This window comes from Mustela putorius, unplaced genomic scaffold (assembly GCF_011764305.1).
Source record: "Mustela putorius furo isolate JIRA1106 unplaced genomic scaffold, ASM1176430v1.1 tig00003859_pilon_pilon_pilon, whole genome shotgun sequence".
Taxonomy (NCBI): domain Eukaryota; kingdom Metazoa; phylum Chordata; class Mammalia; order Carnivora; family Mustelidae; genus Mustela; species Mustela putorius.
In genome coordinates, this window is record NW_025422011.1 from 6,254,597 (window position 1) to 6,275,603 (window position 21,007).

Sequence of the window (21,007 nt, forward strand, 5' to 3'; positions counted from 1 at the left end):
TTGATTAATAAAGCAATAATGTAGATTTGTTTGCACCTCCTTTATTTGATGAATTCTGTTTCTAGCAGAAGAATAGCATTCCATCAGTAGGCAAATCACTTAATAGTTTTCAAACAACTATAATTCTTTCTCAGCTGTTCGTACATGTGTGAAGAGAAGCAGAGAACTAAGGCTGTCGTACAGATAATTTAAACAGTAAACCTCTTTTGGCTCAACCATCTGATTATTTCAACACGCATCTGGATACAACCTTAATTGTTTTCTCTCTAGCATATTTTAGTGTACTTCCATTGCCTTTATATAAGCCACTTATTTCGTCTGTGTCTTAAATTCAACTTAACAAACGTCATTTAATGAGCAAGCACTATATGACCAAAACTGTGCTCTCATCTATGGTGGCTCAAAATACAGAAAACAAAGAATCTCATTCTCTGGGAGTCTTCAGCCCCAACCGGAGAGGTGACACAACTACACCAATAACTGTACAATACAGCAGCTTGTCAAGGTCGTGATTGGGACAGAAAAATGATGATGGAAGTATCTAGAGGGAGAGAGATCCGTCAGTTTGGAAGGATTAGGGGAAACTTCTGGTGAGACTAGTATCCTGGAGGGTAGGGAAGAACTCGGAACGCAGTAGTAGGATAGGAGAGTGTTGCCGCAGAAACACATGAAAAGCAAGGAAACCTAGGACTAATCTTGGGAGCCATAAATTCTCTGGTGATACTGGGGAATGGGAAAGTACAAGGAGGTCCCAAGAACTAAGAGTCTGAAAGGAACAGGTGATGCCCAGCATCTAAAGGTGTCTAATTTATTAATCCCAATATCCTAGTAGTTTTCAACAAGTTTGTTGTGAGCGGATGATTAGGCGGTGTGTGGAGATGCTTTATCTAAAGGAGGGTGGGAGCACTGTGGGGGAGGGAGACGGGAGGGTGATACTGCCATCTAGTGGGTAGAGGCCGGGGCTGCTGCTTAGTAGCCTACAATGCTCAAGAGCATCCCTCAAAACAAAAGAATCACCTGACCCCAAATGCCAACTGTGCCACAGATAAGAAACTCTGCAACCACCTTATGCAGTTGTAGTATTACTTTTCCTTACGGTATGGATGAGGAAATTGAGAGGTTTTGAGATTACAAATCCTGCCTGAGATCATTAAATAATAAATAGCCAAGGAAGAATAGGGCCACATTAGAAGGCATGAGGAATGAGAAAATGATTAAGGAGTGAATGAGATTCTCCAAATATGGGCAGGACAATCATGGGTGCCATAGTGAAATGACAAGGCAAGTAAAGTGCTAAGCAGGGCATCTGGCGCACAGTAGGCACTCAGTCATGTTCCGTGCTCCTCTGAATGAGAGCTGGTGCTTTCAGCGATGTGTCATCTGTGAGTGGGCTCTGCGGAATCCAGGACAGACCCGGGACTAAAGGTTGGTCTGGGACTAGGGCAGGTGTTCAGAGTCTGAACTGGAGAGAAAGCATGTGGAGTGTAGAGGAAAGGACACATGGAAAAAAAATGTTACCAACAGTGGTACTAGAGAGCCTGGGCAACCAATGAATGTGTTGCTACGTGTTTTGGGGGGCAAGAGGGTTATAAAGGTGACTCTGGTTTTGAACATGAGAAATTCATTTTCCCCTCACTACCAGGAAGTGAAGAGCTGCCATGTTAGGAATTACTACACTTCCTTAAAACAGACAAATTGAGGGGTGCCTGGGTGGCTCAGTGGGTTAAGCCTCTGCCTTTGGCTCAGGTCATGATCTTAAGGTCCTGGGATTGAGCCCCACATTGGGCTCTCTGCTCAGTGGGGAGCCTGCTTCCCCCCCTCTCTCTGCCTGCCTCTCTGACTACTTCTGATCTCTCTCTCTCTGTCAAATAAATAAATAAAATCTTAAAAAAAAAAAAAACAGACAAACCGAGACACAGAAAGGTAAAGCAATTAGTTCAAGGTCACACCACATTTTAAGATTTCTTTAGAAACTTACAGAGAAGGGGAATCTGACCTTTTTGAAGATACAATAACTAAATCTTTATAGGAAAGATAAGGACAAAATGACATTTTCTTTAATAATGCTTCCAAAAACAGGTTTAACATTTATTTTGCTACATACCTGTATAGATGAAAGTTACTTTAACCTCTAGCCAGGCTTTCTGGCTGAATGAGATATGTCGAGGTATCAACGAAGAGTTTCCAAAAAGCATGGAGTGAGATTCTACTTTCTTTGTCACATTTGATGCATTATTAAGAGAAAACCAAGAAAAAAGCCTAGATGGCGAGCTAACAACATGTGGAAGAGAAGAGAGAACCAGTGGTAGCTGAAGCCTTGGGAAATTTATAAATGGAAGAAAGTACCACTAATTTTAAATGAGTACCTGTTAGATACCAGCAACTGTGCTAACTATTCATGGGCACTATTTTATTTTAATCTTCATAACTGTGTAGGATACGTTTGACCACTGATAGATGAGATCTTTGAGGCTTAGAGAGGCTTAATGATTTACCTAAGGTCACATACCTAGGAAGCAGTGGAACCAATATTCAAAACTCAAGTGTTGAACTCAAGTGCCCAAGATTTTACCCGTATTATAAACGTATGGCTAGAAATTAGAAACATAAATTCTTCCCTGTTTTGTATAAAGAAGATTGGATGTGTAGTTGTCATTCAATGAAGCTATACCCCAGGACACTGACAGAATGGCTGGTAGAGAAGCAGCATGCCTCCTTCCCAAATCCCTACCTTTACTCCCTCCTTATCAATGCTGTACAGTGGCTTCCTCCTGATCTCACTCTGACCATTTTGGCACTTCTACCAAAAATTTGAATTCAGCATCTTTACTGTGCATTCTATGAGTAGAGGATACAGCCATGAACAAGAAAGGCAAGGTTTCCAATCCCAGGAACAACACATTCCAGCAGAGATAAGCAACTCCACGGATTTTTTTTTTTTTTTAAAGGCAGTCACATACATGTTCTGCACAAAATTAAAACTATGGTGATGTGATAGAAAGACAATGGGTGGTTACTTCACCTGCTTGGGAGAAATGACCTCTCTGAGGTCAAGATCAAGATCGGTGCCTGCCAAGAACAGAAAGGAAATGTTCTAAGCTGAAAGCACTAGGGCCAAGACACTATCATTGGCACAGAAAGGAGCCCCGTGAAGATGGAGAAGCAGAGCAGCTAAGTGCTCTTAGAAGCTAAGAAGATGCTGTAAGATACGGTTGAAGAAAGGCTAAGAGAAGGAGGATAGCAGGAGAAGTAAGATTGCCCAAGTCAATAGACGGGATTTTAATTTTCTTCCCAGAATAATGAGATGCCCTTGGGAAAACCGTATGCCCTTTCACCCAGGGACTAATGTTCCGTGTTAGAGAAGATTTTAGAGATACCAAGAAAAACAAATTTTACTTTGACTTGATCAGTTAATATTTCATATGAATAAGAGAGAAAGTGAGAGAACCCCCCCAAACTCTTTCACTAGCTTCATTTATATCTGAAAGGAGAATTTTTGACACTTCAATCCATCAGTGGGTACCATTAATCTGCATATTGTGTTACAAGAAGCTGCCTTTCTTCTCAATTTTCCTTTTCTTTTTGTTCTCAGGAAATTAATTCATGTCATTTTCATTTGAAATCCTGTGGCATTTGACTGCACAGGCACTTAGAGGCACCTTTCTATGACTTGAAGCTTAGCGTAATGGCATTGCTTGTCAGCAGCATTAATTTCCACCCAAAGAAGGGAATCTGGACTGTTGGGCCCCTCAGCCCCTAAAGGTACCTATAGATAATGGCTTGATACAGGACTGTATCAAGCTCTAAAAGATCCAACTTTGGTGAGTGATGCTGGTAATTTGGTTCTTAACATTTTTCCAGTATTGTGTTTTGCTGTGAATGGAACATTTGAACAAGTGTTTATAAGATGTCATCAATTTCACCTCGGAAATTTTGCTTTCTAAAAAGGCTGTATTGGAAATTTTGGGAGCATTTTCTGCGGTTTCAGAGTCTGACACATTGATTTATTTTATGAAAGGTTGAATAATGTCAATCATCCTGTTCTGTTGATCTACACAAAAACACTTCTCCAGGCAGACATATTCCAAGAAGAGCATAAAATTTAAGAGTCCTAAGGGCGCTCAAAGGCCGTCTAGTGGGTCACAGACTTTAACACCTTTCACATCATGAATAGGAATAAATATACAGTGGCTTGAAAGAGTGTTTCCAGCTCTTTATTTTAACCAGATATGTACGATTCAAACATTACTAAATAAAAATTAGAAAGGAAATTATAGTTGTAAAATGGGACAGAAATAATCACAAATGGAAGGTGTTTGCTTTCAATTCAAAATATTAATAAGACAGACCCACTGTGTTGCCCTTACGTGTCCCATTTTGCGATCGTGGCCCAGTGGAAGTCTAATCAAAGATAATGTGTGGAATTGCTTATCCAGTTGAAGCCTGCATTATAGACCCACCCACCACCACAGCCTGCGTTCTGAGCCACTCCAGTGACAGTTTTAACTGGTAGTTCATTCTCTGCTTGGAGAGCTTTATTTTTAGCAAGTGTTTCATTATATTGCATGGAAGTTGTGGGTAGTCTCTTTTTAGGATGTCACACATACACATGCACAAATAGTAAACAACAAGTTTGCACATTAATAAAATTTTGTAAACTCTAAACCTTGGCATTTCTTAAATTACTCCCCCCCTCTCTAATCCCAAAGCTGTTGCCTTTGTTTGAATCCCCATAACCTCCCATGGTTTCCAAATTGTTCTCCTAGGTCCAGTTGTTCTCCAATTCATGTGCATACTGCCCCTTGTGAGGTATTTTGAAAATCCCAAACTTGGGGCGCCTGGGTGGCTCAGTGGGTTAAAGTCTCTGCCTTTGGCTCAGGTCACGATCCCAGGGTCCCAGGATCAAGCCCCGCATCAGGCTCTCTGCTCAGCAGGGAGCCTGCTTCCCTCTCTCTCTGCCTGCCTCTCGGTCTACTTGTGATCTCTGTCTGTCAAATAAATTAATAAAATCTTTATAAAAAAAAAAAGTCAGATGCTTAACGGACTGAGCCACCCAGGTGTCCCTTCCTCCTGTCTTTTTGAGAATACCCAGTCTAACAGGTGTGAGATGGTATCTGATTGTGGTTTTACTTCACATTTCCCTGATGACTAGTGATATTAAGCATCTTTTCATGTACCTGTTGGCAATTTTATGTCTTCTTTGGAAAAGCATCTATTTAGGTCCTCTGCAATGTGGCATAACTGTTATCTTAGGGAAAACGTGAACTTCCACAAGATTTTTTGAACTTTTACCAAAATCCTTTTCAGGATTTTGTAGCAAGATGTCAAAAGTTCAATCAGTTACCAGTTACCCAGTGTTCAAGCAATATATTCAGTAAGACCACACTCCACAATGCATCTTACAGTAGTCACCTGTCACAGAGGGTACTTATTTTACATCGAATTTCCCCTCTAAAACTCATATAGTTGTTGCTGACTTCAGAAAAAAAAATCTGTGTAGTGAATCCAAGGATTGCCAACCCCCTCCCACTGTGAAAGTTGAGTCTGAGTGCTATTTCTTTAGAAGTGCTTATTTTTGGTGTTCAGGGGATGAGTTCACTCAAATGATAAAGGTATTTCCATTTTCCATGTAAATACAATAGGCTATTATTATTATTTTTCAAATCTGAAGCGTCTCCCAGTCATTTGCTTTCCTCAAAAATGCTATCTATGGGAAAAACCTGAACATTTAAAAAACAAATGCAGATTGTTTAACGTTATTTTCATCTCGTGCCTCTGAAGGAGCTGGAGGCCTGGCATCACAGATGTGCTAATGCATCTTCAATGTGAAGAGAACTGAATTTTGAAATCTGTGCACTTCATTTCCTGAAGACACAATAGTAATATGGCAGGGAAAACAAGGCTATCATATCTTGAATCCGCACTGCACGGCAAATGTTAAAGTAAAGTGACATTCTTTAGGAGTTGTTTAGTATCAAGTGCTGATTTCGCTAGATAAAATGCAGCTGTCTTCTCAAACTACACAACTGGATTCACACCATCTACTAATTCCTGGTGGAGTTTTAAAGATACCTTTATGGCCAATTTTCTTCTCCGTGCAAAGCATCCTAATTTAGACAGTACAAAAATACCACCATGTAGTTTCTATGCACAAATACCATCTCCCTTAGAAATATTTGATAAAAGAGACTGCGTTCTACAAGGGCTTGGGTCACCATTTAAAAAGTAACGTAATCGGGTCTAAATTGAATTAGGATTGGTTGCCAAATTGTCATACAATTGTCTCCATCAGCTTTCTTCTTATTACTTTAAGTCATGCCTAGAATTTGTCATGTTGCCTAGTGGACCTGAGAACGGGAGGATTCTCTCTTAAGATGCTCCCTTCTACCACAGAGGTTCCATTCCACAGATGTTCCCTTCCTTCCCAGAGCTCATTTGCAACGGATATCCTCCTAGAAGGAAAATTTTAAGATTACTTCCAGAATCTGAACTCTTTTGATCTCTACTTGGCATCGGATAGTGTGATCACCTTTCCCATGGCTGAATACCTAATTTAGCTCATCTCAGCCCTGCTAATCTTGGGACCACAAATTGTTTTGTTTTTTTCTTAGAATGCACATTCTGCAAAATGGCAATCCTGCCTCCATCAACTCTATGCTAACATTCATAAGCTCTTCACACACTTAGATTTCCTGCTGGGAAGTCCTCTGGGATTGCCCCCACAGAGAGGTAACAACTACCTCCTCTATTCACCCAGCTCTTTATACTTACAGCTGGTAAAATTCTGCCCTTGTTGTATCATCATTGCTTGTAATTGGCATGCCTACTATCTACCCACTTTCCTCCCCACAGAAAATAGTTCATTCATTCACAATCAAGAGGTAGTAAGAGGCCAAAAGGCCAGGCATGGTGCGAAATAACATGGGTACCAATAAATGTTAAAATAACCAGGTCTTCAGCAGATCAACTAGTAATGTATTTTTCCCACTCATCTGTAAGGTTTTTTTTTTTTTTTTTAATTTTTCCTACTTATTTCTAGTAGTTATTTCTAAGGAAGAGTTACATATTTAAAATAGGATTCGTTTGTCCTATGCATTGCAGAGAGTTCCCCCATTGTTGTGGCTTCTTGTTGTACATATGGAACATATTTTCCCTTAATTATTTCTTCCATTTAACTTTCTCATTAGCATTTCTTTTTCAGAAGCTAGCTGGCACTAGAGATGGGGTGGCATGGGTAAGAAGAAAAGGCAGTGCCAAAGGGTCCACAGAGGAAACTGAGAGTGGTCTCCTAAAGTAATACAGTGAAGAGAATCGATCAGATGTTGAGCCATTTTTGAATTAGCATCAACAGATGTGGTTAGGGCAATGAGGGTAACAGAAGAGTTAGCGATAATTTTCATAATGCATGACACATAATAGGAGGTTAACACTTATCTGTTTAAATAAACAAGTGACCCATTGAATGAGAATTCTTCTTTCCTCCAAGTCCCTGTAATTGTTAAGGAAATTCGTTATTTGTAAGAGATAGAAGTTCAGGTTCATTGCGGTGGTGATCACCCTGATTCTTCACTCTCTTTTGTCATGTAACTTTAAAGTGGCCTCCCATGAAAGGTAGGATAACCTATCCCAATTCCTTGACAATAGGCTCAACCAAGTGATTTGCTTTAGCCAAGAGAAGTCAGCAAATTTGATTCATACAGTAACATGAAAATGTACTCATGCCTTTCTGCTTCCTCTCTTGGACTTCTACTATTGCCAAGAAATTTGCTTAGGCCAAGCTGATGAAGGGAGAGAGATATATGGAGTGGAGTGGAATTGCCCCAGTGACCCTCGCTGAGTTTATTTTAGATCAGCTAACAGTGAACCCAGCCAAGATCAGAACAATTTAACCAATCTCTGACTGGCCTACAGACTCATGAGAAATAATAAATGATTTCTGACTTTAGCTACCAGGTCTGAGGATGGTTAATTACACAGCATCAGCTTGCTGATACAAGTTAGAATTCTCCAATGAAATTATTTTATTAGTTTTTCTGTTTAGTAATTGCAGTAAGTTCTAACATTTTGTATACCATAGTGAAAAGAATATCCGGTAAGAGCCAAAAGACATATATGTTTCCATATGTCATAGACTTAGACATTTATTCATTCAACTATGTGGATAATATTAGAAATACAAAAAAAGTGCTTTCATTAAATCAATCTTGCTTTGGGGGGAGAGTACAGACATGAGCCAATCATTTCTGTCCAGTGCCATAAGTAATAATAGGAAGTATCTGTTATAACCATGATCTCTGAAGCGAAATGACCTGAGTTAAAAACATTGCCTCCATCACTTCCTAGCTGGGTGCCCTTATTTAACCTCACCTCTACTTTCATTATCTATAAGATAGAATGGGAATGAATTATACCTACTTCATAAAATTGTTGAGAGAACTGCGTGAGTTGATATCTGTAACATACTTAGAACACACTTTGATCTTGACACTCATAAACTTATCATTACATGCCAGTTATTGCTTAAAAAAAAATTAAGTATGAAGACATTGAAAAACAAGACTATATGGGGTGGGAACTGGTTGGCGGGTAGTCATTGTAGAAACAGAAACCTGCAAATCTACCTGGACTTGAGTATCTTCATCTGTATTTCAAGGAAGAAGACTAAATGACTATTAGGCTACCTTATAGTTGAAATACAACATTCTTATCTAGCGTCACATTTTGTCTAGCATAACGCTTGTAGTAAGTTCCCACTAAATATGGCCTTTTATCAATAAAGTGGTTTTCAAAAGAAGTTGGTCTAAAGATGTTAATTCACATGTCATTATGTGTGACGATAGAGGCAAGCTTCCTAAGATTATCACGGGATATTCTGGTCCTGTTTAGTAGAACTGGAAGTGAAAAGGGACTATCTATTCCCAGAATTTGTAGCATAAAGACCCAAATCATAAGTATGTATTATGCTTGAATAGAGCAGCTTAAAGCCTGTTAAGTCAAATTAATAAACACAATAGACATATCCATATTTTCTCAGTGTTTAAGCAAAGTTACTGAATTCCTTCTATTTGCTTTTTTTTGTATTTCTGGTTACAAGATGCTGTCCTCTGCTGTTTGCTGAAGATTACACCAGGTAAAGTCACCAGCACACAGCGAAATAACATGATAGTTTTGTTTCACCAACTAAATGCCTACAAATCAGGAATGGAGAACATACACAGAATTCTGTATGTCCTTAGACAAACCTGCCTTGTTAACACCATGTTCCTCTTCTCCTGGTACATCTCATTTTGATGGCATTTATCCTGTCCAAGCTTTTGGTCACTCAGATGGGCTACCTGGAACTGTGACAAAGTGACCGATCCCTCTGCTCATTGGGTAATTTTTTCCTCTAAAAGAGCTTTTATCAAGAAATTTCCTTGAACATATACCCTGTCATTGTTGACAGTACTTGCAACTTCTACTGAATGCATATCTACATTTATATCACTGTTAAATAACAATTTAGTCTGCATGTGAGTTTGTATGACAGTTAGCTTGCTTACTAATTATTTCAGTTCTCTTCAAGAAAGATCATTCAGTGACAAGTGTGGCAAATCCATTTCCCCACAGGGTGAGATATTCACCTCCTGGGATTCAGAGCTGACAACCGCAGCCTGCATGCCTCTGAACATCTTAGATGTATTCCCCCAGACTATCTAGAAGTAGTCGCAAAAATGGAGCATTGGTATTGAGTCAATCTGGGTTCAAAACTCGTCTGTGTCATTTACCAAGCATGTGGCTTTGGCATCACTTTCTCCGCCTTTAAAATCTCCCAACAGGTTGTTTTGAGTTTTAAATAAAGTGATGTATACAAGAAGTCAGCAAAAGGCCATGTCTTATGGATGCCCAATAATCACTCGTTCGGGTCTGATCAAAAAATGAAAACCAAGTGACTAATGCAAGGTTATAGAGTGTGAATGGGTAGCTGACGTGGAAAAAAAAAAAAATGGTAGCTGCCGGCCGAATGAGAAACCAAGCAGAAATGGGAACGCTTTCCCTTTTCCTTTTGGCTAAATAGCACTGATCCTTCCCTGCTGCTTTGTTTGATAGATTAATTCATTCCGAAAGGCTTTAAAGATGTCTGGTAGGTAGCTAATAATCAGCTTTGAAAAACAAATCATTGGCCTTTCCCTTGCTGTCAAAGTCGCTAAAAAGAAAATTTGCATTTCAAATGGCTTCTAGTTTACTTCAGAACCAGAGGGTAGACTTCTTTGAAGCTATCTAGAGCAACTAGTAAGTGTACTTTTTAATGGCTTATTAGTTGATAAACTGTAATTGGCATAAAGGGGCAAGAGCTTCAAAAGACAAAGTTACAGTCAACTGCCCACTAATGTTTTAAGTCCATCAGTGCAGCATTTATTTAAAAATAGAAGCATGTTGATGCAATTCATAACTACATCAAAGCTCTCCAAAAAGATGGGGAAATTCTAATAAATCACAATCCGCGTGTAAAGGCCCATCCCCCTGCAGATGCTGACATTTAAGATACATATGAGGGCATGTGCTTAGTACCCAAATAAATGTATAGATGTAATTCTTTTTTAAATTTTCTAATGCTAAGTGAGAAAATATCCGTGTTCTATAAAGGGAACAGGAAAGAAAAAAAAGAACATTTGGTGTGAACTTGGATATGCCTCTGATGTTCCCTTAGTAAAAAAAAAAAATCTCCTTTTTGTCTAATGACATTTCTCATTATGATTAACTCACTTTGTTTAAAACTGTTTTTAAGCCAAGTACATATTCTGAGCTCTCAAATATAAAGAAAGTGAGCACAAAGATCATTAATTAAGGAGCCTGAAGCAGATACATACTTGCTCATCTCCAACATCTATACTTCTTTATTAACAGAATGTAGTAGAGAAAGAAACCAACATGAATGTAATATTAATGTTTCTTGGGCCCCTCCGTCTTTCTAAGAACACTCTGTGAAGTTGAAATGTGCCACCTGCTCAGCGCCTGCCACCCCCACCCCTCCCCGGACCCCTTAACAGGCAATGATGGAAAAGCCCACAACCAGGAGGAAGAATGTTGGAATTGAGTTGTCAAGCTGTCCTGGATGTCTTGTACAAACTGAACAGGCCAATTTACTGCAACACTGCATAGGCTGAAGGCTCCTATCTCGCCTTTACAGTGCTTTCTCATGTTGAGATTATCCTCCTGGACCAGTCTTCCTTCCCAGCAGCTTTTCAGTTACTCCTAGATGCTTTCTGATCAGCCTATCCTGGGTGATGCTACCATGTTAATTCTTACCTTGTGACCAGCCTGCCTGGCTAGGAGAGGAGTCTCTTACCCAGCAATCTGAAAGCAACAGCTCTCTGTGTTTGGTGATATTTCTGAATCTTACTGGAGATTTGATTTCAATGTCTTCCCCGTTGTAGCTCCAACGCCTGGCTTTCAGGATGGAAACAGGCAGGCTTTTAGAAAAACAAAACAGGGTAACTTCTCACACACAACCCCTGAGTTTCTTTGCCTATTACTAACCTCCGAGCCTTGGGGGTTGCTTTGAAACGCAGCTGTTCTGGCTCTGCCCTCCAGGTGGCAGCGGTGCCACACCGCAGAGGCTCCAATCCCCTCGTCCCCGACTTCAAGTGTTAATGCAATTGACCAATCAGTGCTAAGATGATGGGAGGTAATTGGGTAATTGTATTTTACTGATCACAAGCAGAGAAAGGGAAAGGAAAGGGGGAAAGAAAAAGGGGCAGAGGAGGGAAGGGGACTGCAGTCCGAGAGGAGATTTGGGGAGCTCGGACCCAAGACGTCAGGACGTGGCATTGGCTGAGAGAAAGCCTAGAGCCGCAGGAGGTGCCGCGGGCACAAGGAGCGCATTTATTTATCCGGGGAGAGCGGGGTGGGGGGGGGGCGGGAGAGGAAGAGAGTTCGAGCCGAAGTGGATGGACGGGGACCGGGGTTTCTGCCGCGCAGGGAGCCGCGAGCCAGGGCGATGGCGCTAAGGCCGGCGCGAAGCCGCTGCGCTCCCGAGAACGCGTCTCCTCGCGGAGGACCCGCCGGCGTCGAGAAGGTCTGCGCGAAGAGAGACCAACTTGTGGCTCCCGACGCAGCTGGAAATGAGATCAAAGCTGCAGTTTCATTCGAGCAGGAGGAGAGGAGCCAGCGATTAGGGATTTTTTTTTTTTTAATTTTTAACCTCCTTCGTTCCATTTTCTGTTTTCCGTTTTTCTTTTCTTCTTCTTATTTTTAAATTTGCCTCACACCCCGTAGGTCCCCTCACTTCGCCTTCCTCCTTTGAAATAAAAAGCCTAGTTTGAACTTCTTTCGCCGCGGCGCCCCCCACCCCCCTCCGGATGCGCTGCCCGCTGATGGAGGAGAAGGGGACCCCGGGGCTGGCAGGGGCCACCGGCGAGGGACCGCGTCACGCGTCTCCCCCGTGATCCCGGCCCTGCTCGCGGAGTTCTGCAACACCTGGAGGATCTGGACCGGGCGCCGGGGGTGGGGGCGGGGACAGAGGAAACGAAAGCCACCCCGAGCCTTAAAAAGAAGAAGAAGAAAAAAAAAAAGTAGAGGGGGGGGCGGTGGGAGGAATGGGTTTCTTCTTGACAGCTGACGGAGCCTTGAAATTTTCCTCCACTACCTCCGCCCCCGCCCCCGCCCCCGCCCCCCGCACTCCATTTAACGTGAGATTATGAAATTGCAGAGGCGGTGGAGGGAAGGAGACAGGATATAACAGGGAGTTTGGAGGGAGAAGGGAAGGTGGCTGGCCGGGTGGCTGAAATCAAAAATCCAATTGCGCACTGGGTTGTGATGAGAAATCTAATCAGATCTTTGGAGAAGGGGCCGGCCGGAAGGCTGGCGAGTGGGGGGAGTTGATCCCCAAATTCTTCGAAGGGGTGCTGGGGGGTGAGGGACCAACGATGTAAACGGAGACTTTTTTGGTGGCGGTGGCGGTGGCGGTGGCGGTTGGGTGCCTTGCAAAAATGAAGGATGCGGGACGCAGCTCTCTCTTGGAACCGAACGCAGTGGATAAACTGATTGTGCAAGAGGAAAGGAAGAAGGAAGCTTTTTCTTGGGAGACCTGGATCTTAACACAAATGTGTATGTGTGCACACAGGGAGCCTTGAAAAATGAAATAAACCAGTGTCAGACACACGGGGCTTGGTGTGTTCTGACATAAATAAATAATAATAAAACAGCTCCCCCCCCAAAGGATGATTGGAAATGGAGAACGGAGGATCCACAAAGAAAAAGTATTTTCGTTTTTCTCTATAAAGGAGAAAGTAAGCCAAGGAGATATTTTTGGAATTGAAAGTTTGGGGCATTTTTTTTCTTTTCTTTTTTTTTTCTTTCTTTTTTTTTTTTTTAGGAAAGTAAAGACCTGCTATGGTGGTGTTTTCTTTTCTTTTTGAATTTCCCACAAGAGGAGAGGGAATTAATAATACATCTGCAAAGAAATTTCGGAGAAGAAAAGTTGACCGCGGCAGAATGAGGCATTGATTGGGGGAGAGAAACCAGCAGAGAGCACAGTTGGATTTGTGCCTATGTTGACTAAAATTGATGGATAATTGCAGTTGGATTTTTCTTCATCAACCTCCCCCCTACCCCCCTTTTTTTTCTTTATGGTGTCAAGATCACGCGTTTTCTCTTGTTCTTAACCACCTGGATTTCCATCTGGATGTTGCTGTGATCTGTCTGAAATACAGTGAGTGATCCTTATTTTCTTACTTTATTGATGAAGAAAATGCCCGTTTATTTATCATTCCTGGTTCCTTGATCCCTTCACCCCCTTTAGTGGGATTCTTAAAAGCCTGGCTATTGGGGGCCAGAAAACAGGGAGAGGGTGGCCCAGGCATCTGTTCCATCAGGTTGTGCCCACCAATAAGCCGGTTTGCTATAATGATGCAAGTTGTCTGCATCCTGGGCAAATGCCTTTGCAAATGTTCACCAGGAAAAAAAAAAAAAAAAAAATCTCCCCAAGAAAGCCACTGCAGTGTGGGGTGCCTGAGCTGTGTGACTGACACTCTCGAATGCATTTAAGTTGCATGGCAGCCTTGGAGTTAAGAGGCACAAATGTTTAGCCATTGGAAATCGAAGGGACCCAATTTAAATTTCATTATCCAACCTGACATTACAGATCAACATAATGTATTAACACAAAAATATGACAATAAACCAAGCAGATGAAGGATGGCCATGGGGGGGGGGGGAGGGAGGGAGAGTGGGCATGGGGGAGGAAGTGGTGGAGAGCGGTGACTGCACTTGCCCCCATCTCTCTTGCATACACTTGCTCAAATGTGGTCTTCAGATTACCTAGTTCTCCCCAGTGCTAAGAATGGAAAGGAGGACCCACCTCTTTTTAACCCCACCCCTTTCAAACTAACCACTTCTTTGGATAACAGAAAGGCTGCCCAGAGATAGAAGGCAGCTTGGGCAGTTGACTTGGGTTTTGCCAGAAATCTTCCCAACATCCCCAAGACAGGGCTCTTGAGAAAAAAAGCAGAAATCGAGTGTCTTGTTGTAACTTAGAAAAGGTCTGTGTGTTGAGCTCCATTGCTTCTCATGTGACAGCTTTGTCTTGGGAGACAGAAGCCAATAAAGAAAAATAAGAGAGGATTGAAAATGCTTAGAAAGCCTGGGGGTCTGTAGCTTCTCTTTCCATCTCCTTCCTCCCCTATAGCTTCCAGGGTCATGGAGCTGGCTTTTTTTCTCTTTTCTTTTCTCTCTCTCTCTCTCTCTTTTTTTTTTTTCTTTTAGCAAAACTCTTCCTCCTCATCCTTCTCCATTCTTCTCTGGGGCCTTTTATCAGAATCATAGACCCATATAACTTTAGAGCCAGAAGACTCCTCAGAGATCTCATGCCAATAAAAAAAAAAAAAAAAAAAAAAAAAAAAAAAAAAAAGGAAACTGAGGCCTAGAGAAGCTATAACTCTGGTTAATGGCCAAAACTTAGGAGACAGTAACTCCCACAAGCCTTTAAACAGCAGACAAAAGTCAGTTTGGGATCCAAGCTGGACAAGAATCAACACTACATAGTGTGACTACTTCTGTCCCCACATATGCCATTTTTATCTAGAAGGCTCGAGGAAGGAAACTGTCCTGAGAGCTTGAAATAAACTCCCACCACTCTGGACCTCAAGAGTAGCCATTCTCCAATATTCATATCCTTAGAATTTTTTTTTTTTTTTTTTAATAGCAGAGCTCAGATAACCCTAGTTTTAATACTACTAATTTTTTTTTTTTAAATCCCCAAGTCTGGTATATCTCAAAGGAGATAAGAGGCCGAAATCTCCTGGGTTCCTCCTTGGTGTTGGGCACATTTAATCTGGTGAGCGGTGGTCCCTGGAGAGTCATTAAGAACCATGGAGTTAGATTTATATTAGAGAGGTGATAATAGAAACCAGAAACACCCTTGCTAAAAGCCTCTGAGTCTGTTCTTATGCTCGCATCATCTATTCTTATCCTTTTCATTACTCCTTAACTAAACTAGCCTACAGCTGAGCACTTCTTTAATTTATTTTTCTGGGCACATGTTTCCTGTTGGGACACAGATCAGACAATACATTTATCAACCTATGAAAACAATCGTGCAGGAATTTTTTTTTTTTTTCCCTCCCCTGAGCTCCTTGTAGGCTTCTGCATATCTTAGAATTCCTGGCAGGTTGTTAGTTTGTTTGCTTTTTTTATTTTGGCTTTAAATGACCACAGTTAAGTCACAGCTTGGCGATCATAGATTCACTCAAGTTATCTCAAGTTCCTGTTATGTTGCAACTTAGCACAGTGACAAAAAAGGAAAAAAGTACTTCGTTTTTGCTGCTCAGCTCTGGACATCACATGGGAAACTCCCCCAGCCTTGCTGTCAGCTTGGCTTCTGTTAATCCATGCAGATCCCTTGCTCTTCCTTTTCTTTTCTTTCTTTCTCTCTCTCTTTTTTTTTTTTTTTTTTTTTGGTTCTTTTTGAACGGAAAATGTCTTCATATCTACTCCAGTTAGACCTCCAAGTTCATTGCTCTTCTAAACATGGTCAGCTCGTCTGGGTTCAGGGCACCCTCCACACTTGCACACACATGCAAACTTTTCGGAGAAAGAGAGGGAAGAAGGGGAGGGAGTGGGGGATGGAGAGAGAAGGAAAGAGAGCAAGAGGGTAGAGATATGTTTCAAGTTGTGGGCTGAAGTGTGTCCTCCCACTCACCTCCACTTAAGCATGTTCTTCAGATCTAGAGATGATGGAGCTTCTAAGGATGGCATCATTTTTCATGCTGGTGAATCACTTCCCCAGCACTACAGTTAGAGACGCATTGCCCAGCTCGGGGTTTATCTCCTTTTGTTTGGCATTCGGGGTTGGCCTGGTATGTCAAGCAACTTGCTCATGGACTGATGAACATATTTTGACCATGCAAGACCTAGAAAGTTACCTCATTGCAGCTTATTTCAGGGCCAAGGTTGGTGCTTATTGAGTGACATTTGTGAATAGGTAGTTATAGACTGGGATTCTGCAGAGGGCCTTAGGCCTAGAAACCTGGTGAGTTTTCCAAATTTTGAAGTTACCTTTTCAACTACCTTCCCACTCTGATGTAATCGCTGTGCCCTTTGGGCAATAACTTTAATTTCTCTGACCCTCAATCTTATCATCTGTATAATGGGAATGATAATATCAACAAATTTGAATGGTTTTGTGAATTAAAAAGTAATGTTATGCAAAGCCCTAGGTATAATAGGCTCTCTAATGAGGGCTGTTTGTTATGGTTGTTCTTGGATTAATTTGGATTAACTTCCTGGGAATTAATACTGGCTGGCTGAGCCACTTTACCAATTCCAGTGGCTACACTGGAGAACCAGGAAATGTGCATCTGACCTCACAGGAATCACCACTTTCTTCTTTTGATGTCTTATCAGGACACATCGGCTGCAACATATCATTTTAGATATGAAATACTGCTTCCAGACAGAAGCTGAAAAATCAAGAATTTCTCCTTAAAGCATAGAAACATAAATTTCAGCAAAAATAACACTTGAGAGAGATTTTAGGGAAAAATAATGCTGTTGTGTGTACTTTTGGTCGAAAAGTTGCATATGATAGCTCTTATATATTAAATGTATAATTTTAGCTGTATTTTACAGTGTCTTGCTCAAAATAGAGACAGATTTCTAGGCAATTATATAATTTAGATAGTGTGAAGTTCTGTTACAAATATTAAGGCCCCCAAGTCCACAATTTGGGTGCAGAGACTTTCCGGATATAAGGAATCCTATGTTTGTTAAACCTCTTTTGTGATAAGATAAAGGCCCGATAGAATGTATGAAATCAAGATTTCATGTAGACCTACTTGTCTTATAGTTTGCGTGTGCTCATCTTCCAACACCAACTTGCAGTCATTTTCTGAGGCAGCCAGTCATGGTCATTGCTCGTAATTTCATTGTCTACAACAGCAGCCCTGTGTTCTGTCCGTTTCCTCAGGATGTTTCCGGAGACCTATTCTCCCTTGGAGGGAAAAAGAGCCCTACTGTTTTAATTATTGTTATTCTTGATATCATATCGGTGGATGATAACAAGACAGTCAGACTGAGGAATTGCCCTTTGGAATTTTATACTGTGGCTTTTCAATAAGGGAAACAATTTGAAATCTGTGTTCATATTCTGGAAACGCATCCTAAAGCTAATCATTTTCACTGATCTTAAGAAGAGATGGAAATTATCTATGGACATTCTTGCCATTTCATAAATTTTACTTTTTTGTGTGCTCCTTAAAGGTGACTAAGAAATTTGGTAAACTTGGACTCTGGCATCATAAGTGAATATGAATATTCAGCTTTCCAGTGGGTCACGTGTGTTACATGCACCATTTAACCTCTCTGAGTGTGTTTGCTCATCTGTAAAATAGGGGTGATAGCACCCACATAAAGCTGAGGTTGAAATCAGATTGCATATGTTATGCACAGTAGGCATTCAATAAATGCACATTTAAATTGAGTATGTATGATTTTAGTTTAAGTAATGCATAATTTGCAAATAAAAAATAAGCTGATTTAAGGAGACAGTTATCTAAATTGTTGGTATACATTTGAAAAAGGAGAAATGCATTAATAAGGTTTGAGTAGCACAAATAGGTACAATCATTTTTGGTAAGATCCTATCCCTTTTTTTTTTTTTTTTTTTTTTTTTTTTTTAGTTTTTAATCACCAGGTGCTCATCATGACTAGATGACTAGGGCCCTCCTTAATCTGGATCACCTATTTCACCTATCCCCCTACTCCAACTCCCCTGTGGTAACCATCAATTTGTTCTCTATAGTTAAGAGTCTGTTTCTTGGTTTCTCTCTTGCTCTCCCTCTTGCTCTCCTTCCCTCCTTTTTTGGCCCATTTATGTTTTTGTAAGATCCTACACTTTTAAGACATATTTGGATGTGCTTTAGTGAATGCTATTCCCTCGGGAAATATTGAAACATGCTTTGTGAATTGTGGAAAATATCCCGTGTCCGTATAAACTTTCTTTAGATTACTTTATAATACAAATATAAAAAATTAATGATTTATATAAATAGTGTCTTGGAAGACTCTCCAAGGGGATCAAGAGTCTCTTGCGTCTTACTTTTCTTCAAAATGATTTCTCTGAAGAACTGTGAATTTGACAGTTGAAATTTGGTTGGGCAGATCTTGTGGATGAGACAGTGTGCTTATAACATTCTCTGATGGCAAGGATTTTATTTGTTCTCTGGCATGTTCTCAGCATCTCAGAAAGTGTCTGACAAGTAGTGTGCATGCAGTAAATACTCTTTGAATGACTAATTGAATTTAGTTTGAGACACCCCCTCCAAAAAACTCAAATGCACATATATCTGCATATTTGTTTCTTCATGCAGGAACACATACGTGCAAGAAATGTGGCTTTCAGGAATCTGTAGAGGGTCAATAAAAAATACCAATGCCTGTACTAAGTGTGTTAAGCACCTACTGAGTGGCTTCCTTATGTTGCAAAAGCTGAGATCTGAAAGTTAAGTGATACAAATATTTTTCCTACTCTTAATGTTACCAGTAACCCACTGTAACAATCTGTATAAGTCATTTTACCTCTCTCATATTCTCCTCTACTAAATAAAGGTTAAAAACTAAGATGCCTTCAAGCTAAGATTTTAGGATTCTGATCATAATTGACTACCTAGAGTTTCAGGATTTCTAGAAACTGAAAATATTAATCCCTGATCTCAGGATACTAATTTTTAAAACGTGGAGTATAGTATTTTGGGAAGAAAGCAGAATCACTCTTACTGTGGCAGATATGCAGGGTCAAAAGGGGAAGGAAATATCGAGTGTTTGTAGGGAAAATATAAAGCGATCTGAAATAGACAAACATTGCATTCCAACTTTGTTTCACACCTATTAGCTGTGGATCCTTAGTAGCAATGTCTTCGTTTCCTTGACTATAAAAATGGAAATAATTTCTTATGCAGTTATTTTGGGAGCATTGAGATGTTTACATGTTTGGCACATGATCAGTGACAATAAATGCTAGCTCACTTTCTTTTCATTAAAATTCTTGGTTATTTTTCACAGAAATGGGAACATTTAACTGAAAGCACTATGAGTGTTTTGCTTTATATTTATACTGAATATGTAAATGAATTTTTTTTGCCAACTTTACTATCAAAGTTGGCAGTATTATTTTTGATAATGTTTTCCAGTGTCAATCATATTTATAATGAAGACTAAAATGATGAAAAGCTTGTGTAAGATTAATTAACTTATTTCAACCTTGGCATAAGCTGATGGCAGATTTTTATGCTTATGGAAGCTTTTAACACTTAATGGAAGTTATGAGTATAATTTCCTAATAGCAATAGTAACTATCATTTATTTATTGAGCATTTGATATGCACCGCACACTATGTCAGAATTATGTATTTTTCTGCTCAATTCTCGCCTACGGAACTGAAACACAAAGAGCCTAAATAATTGGTCCGGGGTGATGTAGCAACTAAGAGGTGGAGCTGGAAGTATAAGATACATTTCTTCTGACTTTAGAACCTGAGATGAGAATCAGTAAATTCAAACTTGTTCACTTGGTAACAAATACACTCTCCAGCTCACCATCATCTAGCCTAATACTCAGTCTGAATATTGTAATTGAGAATGCGATGGCTACCCTTAGGTCACATAGACATTGCATATCTTTTTTCAATCTTCAGTTATATCCAAGTGTGCCCCTAAGTGAGAAAGGGACAACTGAGAATCACTTGGGGGAAACTGCGCTAATTCACCCAACATACTAGCAGAAAAGCTTTACAAAATGCTGTGAGATCATCTGGAAATTCAAACTTGTATAAGAAATGAGGTCAACGCTAATAGTGTTTGGTCTTTAGTTACAGTATCATACGAACCAGAGGCACTCCTAATGGTGGGCACCTAATGCCTGATCTCAGTTTTCATCACGATTAATCTGGCTGCAGCGCTGGATACCAATACCACTTCTGGCTTTCCAAAACCCTTCCAGAGCATGAAGGTGCTGCTCACTGTCCTTTCCTTTATTAATTTCAGTTCATTCTTCTTCAGTCCTCCTGTTGTCTCTTTAAATGTTGAGGGCTTCCCTCTTTGAATTTATTCTACTCTCCATCTCTCTGCATTCTTAAGACATGCCAGCTGGACTTATTTTGAGAGATGACACTGAACTCCTTGGTCTCAACCACCTTGTGGCTCGTGAATCCCCATTGTCAGCAAGCTTCTACTCCCTTATCTGGTCTCCTGTGGACCTTAGAAACTTACTACGCCAACTGTAACTGATACGCCAACCGTAAGACTCCAGAAGTCTATGTATTTTCAGTTTCAAATGGTATCAATATCTCTTTCACTTCCCTCATATCCAGTGACTCACCAAATTATTCATCAATCGACCCTGTCTTAAACTCAGCTCTTCTGTCCCTCAGCCCAGCTTCCACTGTTTCTCTCCTCGATGTCTTCCAATGATGCCAACTTTTCTCCAGTGTAGTCCATTATTCATTCTTTCTTTAAAAGGATTAGCCTAAGA

At 40.5% G+C, this 21,007-nt stretch overlaps 1 protein-coding gene across 2 annotated transcripts in view; it reads left to right on the forward strand.

Annotated features, from left to right (window-relative positions):
* The first annotated feature begins 11,686 nt into the window (after nt 1-11,686).
* The window catches only part of LRRC4C (leucine rich repeat containing 4C), a 162,916-nt gene continuing 153,595 nt past the window's right edge, over nt 11,687-21,007 (forward strand). For both annotated transcript variants that reach the window (XM_004763213.3, XM_004763214.3), the window contains exon 1: nt 11,687-13,693. The gene's annotated coding sequence lies outside the window, so the exon portion shown is untranslated. The remainder of the gene's footprint in view (nt 13,694-21,007) is intronic.